This window comes from Lepidothrix coronata, unplaced genomic scaffold, assembly GCF_001604755.1.
Source record: "Lepidothrix coronata isolate B3197 unplaced genomic scaffold, Lepidothrix_coronata-1.0 Scaffold75, whole genome shotgun sequence".
In the NCBI taxonomy this organism is placed as follows: Eukaryota; Metazoa; Chordata; class Aves; order Passeriformes; family Pipridae; genus Lepidothrix; species Lepidothrix coronata.
In genome coordinates, this window is record NW_016690255.1 from 2,284,530 (window position 1) to 2,293,079 (window position 8,550).

Genomic DNA, 8,550 nt, shown 5'->3' on the forward strand with positions numbered 1-8,550 from the left:
ATGTATATATTTCCTTTGTCTTTTTATCTAGATTCTATTGTTCTTTTTTCTCGTCTTATCCTAAGACATTGTAAGAAGAGAAAAAACAAACAAACAAAAAAGAAACTATATTTTTATAACATATTATATATCATCTTTCAGGGATAACATTTGATGTAAAGTCAGTACTAATGTTCATATTTTGATTCAGTGACCATCATGCCTAAATATTGTATTGACAGTGTATGAAGTATGGAATATGAACTTGAATTGCAGTCAATATTTGTCTTGCTACTCCACACAACTGCATTGAATCTCATTGTGTAGTGTTTGGTTTCATAAATCAATTAAAAAAAGAAAGGAAAAGTAAAGGATATCTTTTATTATTTTCCTTCTGTCTATATCCATCCTGTTACCACTTTGAAAAGGAAACTTGGTTCCTAAACCTATATCTTGGAAAGATCATTTTTAAATAATAATATTTGCAATGTTTTTGATAGTTATATACTTATTCATTTAGAGGTAAGATGAAAAAAAATTATATGAGATGTTTAGTTTATAGTATTTTTACAGAATGCAATAGAGAAAATACTCCTATGAAAAGCCGTGCCAATTTTTTAAACCATAAGTTCAAAAGATTATGTAAGTTTTTACATTATCTCATACTAAATGATGCTTAGATTGTCTGTCTCAATGACAATTGCTTCCTTTTACTCTGGTGATAAGTTTCCAAAGAAGATGGTGTAAGATCAGGAGGTGTTTTGACTATTATAATTCAGAAGAATGATTTCTGCAACCTGCAACGTTTTATATATGGTTGATACATTTGTTGTTGCTTTTTTTGTTTATTTCTTTGTAAATTAGAATCCTAATTCTTCATTCAGGTGTTAAATAAAGTTCTTGGGTTTTTAAGAGTGCTAAACAACTCTTTTTTTTTTATTTTTCCTGAAAGACACTCCATTTTTCTAAAATTAAAGAAGAGGATGGTTTCTTGCACAGGGCATGCTGGACATTTCCTACATAACTCTGAAACTCTGCTATTGAATGTTTTGGTAAATATTTCATTTATTTTGGGTGATGCATCATGGTTTAGCCCCAGCTGACAGCTCAACCCCACACAGCTGATCAGTCAGACCCCACCCCCCTCCGCCCCCAGATGGGAGCAGGGATTGAACAAGAAGTGTCATATAAGTGAGAAAGCTGATGGGTTGAGACTAAGGGTCACTTGGTGTCAGCTGTCCTGGCTGTGTCCCTTCCCACCTCCTTGTGCACCCTCAGCCTCCTTGCTGGTGGTGCAGTGTGAGAAGCAGAAAAAGCTCACTATGTGAGCTCAGCAAAAACAAAAACATCCCTATATTATCAGTGCTGTTTCCAGCACAAATCCAAAACACAGTCCCATAATGGCAACTGTGAAGAATATTATCTGCCAATAAAAAAAAACAATCAAACAAACCAACCAAAAAAAAAAACAAACCACCATCAGGTGAAGGAATATATTGTCTCACTCCATTTGTTTTTGTTTTCTTTCCCTCAGACAGCTTGACTTACACTGTGGTCTTGCACCATGCACCACGAAAAGGAGATTGTTGCTGCAGTACAGAGAGAAGCTGGTATAAATGAAGACACAGGACAGGTAGGTCTATACACACACACACAGACTCAGTCTATTATTCTACCTAAGTATTCCATCCAATTCAGATGGTTAGCACTACAAATTTAATGCATATGTTCATATTTTCTTGATCCTAATTAAATGCAAAACAAAAAATAAGAAATGCATAGCCAAAAATTAGACTTACAAAGGGCAAATATATCACTCAGGAGAAAATTTATGTGTCCTTTTACAAACAGAATCCTGAGAACATACTGTTTAAGACAGAAGATTTTACTCTGACTTCTTTTGTTATCTAAATACTGGATAGCTGCTGAAAATCACATGCAGCTGTCATTTGATTCACAAAATATCATATCAATGCTCTTTTATGTTCTTTCTAAATATTCTTAGATATAAGATAGTAGGTTTTGTGAAGTATAGAAATTTCTAGACTGCTCTAGATGAGCCTGATGAAATATTCTAAGCAATGTAATCACATTAGAACAGACTTTTTCATGACCTAATTTATACTGTAAGCAACCTAGAGCTGATCCTTAGCTGAACCAGCTGAACTTGTGATCCAGTGCTGGGATCATCAAATCCTCTAGAGCTAAGACTTCAAAGACTTAGAATATTTTATTTACCTTGTCTAGCAATCTATTTCTTAATGTGCAGTAAAGAGACTATTAAGCTAGCCAGGTCATGTTCTATTTCATATATTTTTCCAGTACTTATTTTATTTCTTAGGTACTTTTTTTTTTCTTAGGTAGTTTTTTTGTTTTGGTTTGGTATGTGGGTTTTGGGTTTTTTTTGGAAGGGGAATGTTTTGTTTGGGGGGCGAGGTATACCTTTAATAAATGGGAAAATCTGGAACTAGCAATAGAAAGCTCTTTATATGTTTCACAACCCAAAGTATTTCAGATTAATTTTATTTTGGCCTATAAGCTTCAGGGTTACTACAAAAGATCTCCTTTCTCCTATTTTCAGTCCTTGCTTCATATATAAAATTTGAGCGTGGGGTTGGTTTTTTTTTTCCTTTTCTTCCTCCTGTTCTGTTGTCTCCATGCACTGTTTTGTACAAGTGCTTGCATTTCCAGCTGGTATTGTAAACATCACCATCCTGCATATGTTAAAAAATGAGCAGCCTGCTCATCCAATTTTATAACTCAGAGTAGCAGAAGCAGATTGGCAATGTTTTTTGACATGCACAGCGTACATTACTGCAAGATGTCATATTTCCCCAGGGGGGTACTCAGAATGTCAAGAAACTTGGACCAGACACAACAAGATCATAAACTTGTTACAGAGAACATACCAGAATATTTGTATAGCATTATCATTAGGTATCAGATGAATACTATTTCATCACATGTTCTCTCTGGAATAGGATTTGATGGTTACATACTTTTGATAATAGGAATTATATTGCTATTTTAATACCACTGTTTTGCAAAAGATTTTGCAAAAATAAGTGGTTCTTCTATTTTTTACATAGTTTAGATTTTCTAAAAACTAAGTTAAGAAAAGAAATATGAATAAATTTGATATGGAAAATAGCAGTTTGCATTTATAACCATCTGCGGATAAAATGGTATTACCTTATACATACCTTTTAAGTAAAAATTTTACACTGTTAATTTAAAAACACAGGCTAAAAAAAGATCTCAGTTTGATCCAAATTCCCTTCTCCACAAAAAACCTAATAGAACAAAATATAATGAAGAGTTTTATGTTTTAGTTAGGCCACAACCTTATTAATCCTACTGGGAACTATTTGCAGTAACCTACAGAGTGCAAGTCATAACTCTGACTTTAATGGTTCTGATCTTGTGAACAGTTTCAATTCTAAAAAATCTCCATCCAGGAAAACTCAGAAAAAGAAGAGAAAACCTGCTGCGAGCCAAGGCTACAATATTTTGATCACACAGCTGGTCTCCACCTACTGTGACCCAAAACGCACCCCTGAAAAAGGGATAAAATAAAAAAATTTAGCAGATATAAACCATTGATTTACTTTCTGCAGGTGGAATTTTATATCTCTATATGATTTCACGTCACCATTGATAACCCTAACTATGGGCCTCGGTTTCTGTGTGAAATAACCAAACTAACCCTGAACAAATTAAATCTTGACTTACTATCAGATTTTTAACAGTACATATCTGTAAAGACCACTGTCGTGAACTGACACCTGTTTTCTCTTGTAACTCCCTCCCTGTGAAAAGGCAAGCTCCTGGTACTAGCAGGTACCCATAGGAGAAAATCTGTAATGCAGTTCCCCTTCTCCTGCAGTTCCTGTCCTCTCCTACCTTATGTATTTGGAGCCTCAGTGTATGAATGTTACACCTGCAGGTTTTTGCAGTCCCTAGTCACATTGCAGCCTTGTCTTCCCATGTCCTGAGTAGAAACCTCTACTCCAGGAGCCACAGATTGTGCTATCACATTCTGTAAGCAGTCAGTCTGGCCCTAGATAGAAATCAATAAACTCCACGCCTCAGACACCCACCTATACGGTGCTGGAAGTGAGTGGTTTGTATACTAAGACTAACCAGAATAAAAAAAGCAAATTGCAAAAGTATAACTGTGCCAGATAACTTTAATTAACTAGGTAAAACACCAGCTCACTATTTTTTCTCATTTCATAGCTTGAGCCAAATATCCCTGAGTACTGTGCCCAGTTCTGGGTCTCTCAGTTCAGGAAGGATATTGAGGTGCTGGAACAGGTCCAGAGAAGAGCAACAAGGCTGGTGAAGGGACTCAAGCACAAGTCCTATGAGGAGAGACTGAGGGAGCTGGGGTTGTTCAGCCTGGAGAAGAGAAGGCTCAGAGGAGACCTCATCACTCTCTACAACTCCCTGAAAGGAGGTTGTAGCCAGGTGGGGGTTGGTCTCTTCTCCCAGGCAACTATCAGCAAGACAAGAGGGCATGATCTTAAGCTGTGCCAGGAGAGGTTTAGGTTAGATATTAGGAAGAAATTCTTTACAGAGAGAGTAATCAAACATTGGAATGGGCTGCCCAGGAAAATCGTGAATTCTCCATCCCTGGAGGTTTTTAAAATGAGACTGGATGTGGCACTTAGTGCCATGGTCTAGCAACCACAGTGGTGTTGGATCAAGGGTTGGACTTCATGATCTCGGAGGTTTTTTCCAATCCAGCTGATTCTATGATTTTGTGATTCTATGATCATATGAACTATATCATGGAATCATAGAATCATTAAGGTGGGAGAAGACCTCCAAGATAATCAAAGTCCACCCTTTGACCAAACAAAACCATGTCACCTAAACCATAGCACTAAGAGTACCACATCATTTCTTGAACACTTCCAGGAATAGTCATTCCACCAGTTCCCTAGGCAGCCCACTTCAATGCTTGACTAACTCTTCAGTGAAGAAATGCTTCCTGATGTCTAGCCTAAACCTACCCTGGCATACCTATTACCTCTTGTTGGTAGTTGCCTGGGAGAAGAGGCCGATCCTCACCTTGCTACGACCTCCTTTCAGGCAGCTGTAGAGAATGAGAAGATTTCCCTTGAGCCTTCTCTTCTCCAGGCTTCTCCACAGCTCCCTCAGACACTTCTTGTATGACTTACTCTCTAGACCCTTCATCAGCTTCTTTGGCCTTCTCTGGACATGCTCCAGCATCTCAAAGTCTTTCTTGAAGTGAGTGGCACAAAACTGGACACACGATTCGAGTTGTGGCCTTACCAGTGCCAAGTACAGAGGAATGATCACTTCCCTAGTGCTGCTAGCCACACTATTTCTGATATAAGGCAGGATGCCATCAACCTTCTTGGCCATCTCGGCACACTGCTGGCTCATGTTCAGCCTTCTGTAGACCAGCACCCTCAAGTCCTTTTCTGCTGGGCCACTTTGCACAGCCTGAAGGGCTGCATGGGGTTGTTGTGGCCAAAGTGTAGACCTCAGCACTTGGCCTTATTGAATCTCACACGGTTGGCCTCAGACCAGATCCATCCTGTCCAGATCCCTCTGCAGAGCCTTCCTGCCCTCCAGTAGTTCAACATTCCCACCCACCTTACTGTTGTCTTCAAACTTACTGAGGGTGCACTCGATCCCCTCATCCAGATCATCAATAAAGATATTAAACAGGACTGACCCAAACACTGAACCCTGGGGAACAGCATGAGTGACCGGCCGCCAACTGGATATAAATCCATTCACTACCACTCTGTGGGCTTGGCCATCAGTGAGTTTTTAACTCAGTGAAGAGTGCACTTGTAAAATCCATAGGCTGCCAGCTTCTTCAGGAGAATGCTGTGGGAGACAGTAACAAAAGCTTTACTGAAGTCTAGGTAAACAAAATCAACAGCCTTTCCCGCATCCGTTAGGCAGGTCTCCTGGTCATAAAAGGAGATCAGGTTGGTCGGGCAGGACCAGACTTTCCTAAACCCATGCTGGCTGGGCCTGATGTCCTGATTGTCCTGTACCTGCCACATGATGTCACTTAAAATAATCTGTTCCGTAGCTTTCCCTGGCACTGAGGACAGACTGACAGGCCTGTGGTTCCCCATATCCTCCTTCCAACCCTTCTTGTAGATGTGCATCACATTGACTAACCTTAATATATATACATATACATGGAACCTGGGACCTGCAGCTGTAGGTATTGTGCGCCTCTTTACAAAAATAATCCAGTCTCCAGAATTATAATACCCTTCATTTTCTCTTTCATCCCTACCTTCCTGTCTATTGGTCTATTGATTTTTTTCCTCATTATCTGCAATCAATATTTAAACAGATCTTATGACCTATGTGTGACTTTCCTCGACCTTTCCCATAGGTAAGCAAAGACATATTTTCTTTTTTTTTTAGGGATTGTATAACTATCTCTCTTTTGACAGAGCCCTGGCTGCTGCTGTTGCATCATCTGTGCCTCAGAAGCCTTTCCTTGATAAAGGAAAGAAGACAGTTCATTTCTGATTGTATATTTCTGAAGATATGGATAAAATTCATTTTGACACAGAAACAGTGGAGTGAAGCAGCTAGCCCCGGTTAAGACTGCAGCTGACAGTCTTAACATACTTACCATAACATACGCTGAGTACGTTATGGACTTGCTCAGCATAGGAGATCTTCACACAGTGGTTCTTAGCCTGAATTTCATTTCTGAATTTGGTCAAAAGTATCTACATCATTTTCTGGATCCTGGTATGTGTGTTTGGCTGATGCCTCCAGGGACTAGAGACTGTCAGTTGTTTATGGACAGGTTGGTAATGGTGTTATTCACCAATATATCTTTCTTACTAAGAAAGCACCACACCAAATTTATGACCATGGGCATAATTTTGCCATCCTTTAGCACTCTCAGATGAAGGACACACCTGTCTTATTCCTTACAGCTCATCAATCCAACCCTCAGTTTACAAAGGCCAAAGGAAAATATTATGTATTTTGGGAAAAAGTCCAGCCTGTCACCTTATTTTCCTAGCAAGGTGGAGTTTATTTATGAGATAAGAAAGCTCTCCAGCAGTTTTCACACACCATAGCCAGCTTTGCACTGCTCTTCACACCAGCTGGCTCCCCATGTGAACCTCTTCCTCACACTCAGCCAAGTGCTCATTGCAAAGCAGAAAGGTTGGAAGCAAAACAGAGGCAAGGTGAAAATAATCTTCTGCTTCTCCAGCCACACACTTCCTTGCTTACCCCTCCAGGAAAAAAACTTTATGTTGGGAGATGAAAAACTCATCCTTGATGTTTGACCTTGGCCCTATTGTCAGCTTGCCATCCTCATTTCTCTTCTATGCCTTCTCCTGTGCTTATTATGCAATAATTTCACCAATAATCATAAGCAGTAATCATTCATAACACTGATGCTTAAGTGGTTTTTGTGGGGACATGGACCTCACAAACACATAGAGGTGCATGTAATCACACCACAAGGCTCTACATTAGGGAATATTTAAGCTTGGGAGAACAGGATGTACCTGTCCTCCTACTGTGAACGAGGACGAAAGGCTTAGCTTGGTCTCACTCATACGTACCCAGTCTTTGTAAGCAACTGTCTCACTGTCTTCAGAGGATGGAGCCTTTAAAGGAGATACTTTCCTCTGCTTCTGACAGAGACCTTTGAGACTTTGATCGAATGGGAGTTGTACTCAGAATGCTAGGTATTTGAAAACTTAAAGAAATTTTATGTATCTGATTTGTAATAGTTGTGTCTATAAAATAAAGGCAAGCATATACTTGTAATGATAAAACACAGGGTAAAACAGGATGGACTACTGCCACCTCTTGGCTATCTATATTTTACAATATTAAAAAAAAATTAAGAATTGTTCGTGTGAAGAAGGTTAATGTTAAATATTTAAAAAGTAGTCTTTCCAAATATTTTATGATTGTATCAGGATATGGTTAGTGTCTCAGCAAAAAGAACAGATGTGTAACTTGGTGAGACAGAATAGCAGTAGTGCTGCTGAGCTGGCTGCAACATCTCGGTGAAAATCTCAGCTGAACCAACCATATCTGAACTTATATGAAACTAGAAATTTGAAAAATTAGAAAATTTTATTTCATAGCAGCTACTTTTTTTTGTCAGATTCCATTCTCTGAGTAGCTTGCAACCATTTTTCAGAATGTCTGACAGACAAGCCTTAGAAACCTAGAAGTCTAGTTTTATGGCCATATTTTTATCCAAAAAACATAGAGCTCTGTGTGCAGAATGGGCATTGAGCTGCTCAGTATTTTATTCTTTTCTGATTGTCACTATTAAAAACACCACTATTTAATTTGAAAACACAACCAAGTGCCTGACAAATGTAGGTTAGATGTAAGCTATTAAAATGCAAGCCAAGGATTCTCAATTTTTCATGTACTCAATAGGCCATCAGGGAATAGAACTCTGCAGTATTTTCCATATATTACAACTTTACAGAGCAAGAAGAATAGCAATTGAGTCACAAAATGCTGTATCAATATATTAATTTCACCTACAAAGGTACCAGAGATCTGTACCAGAGA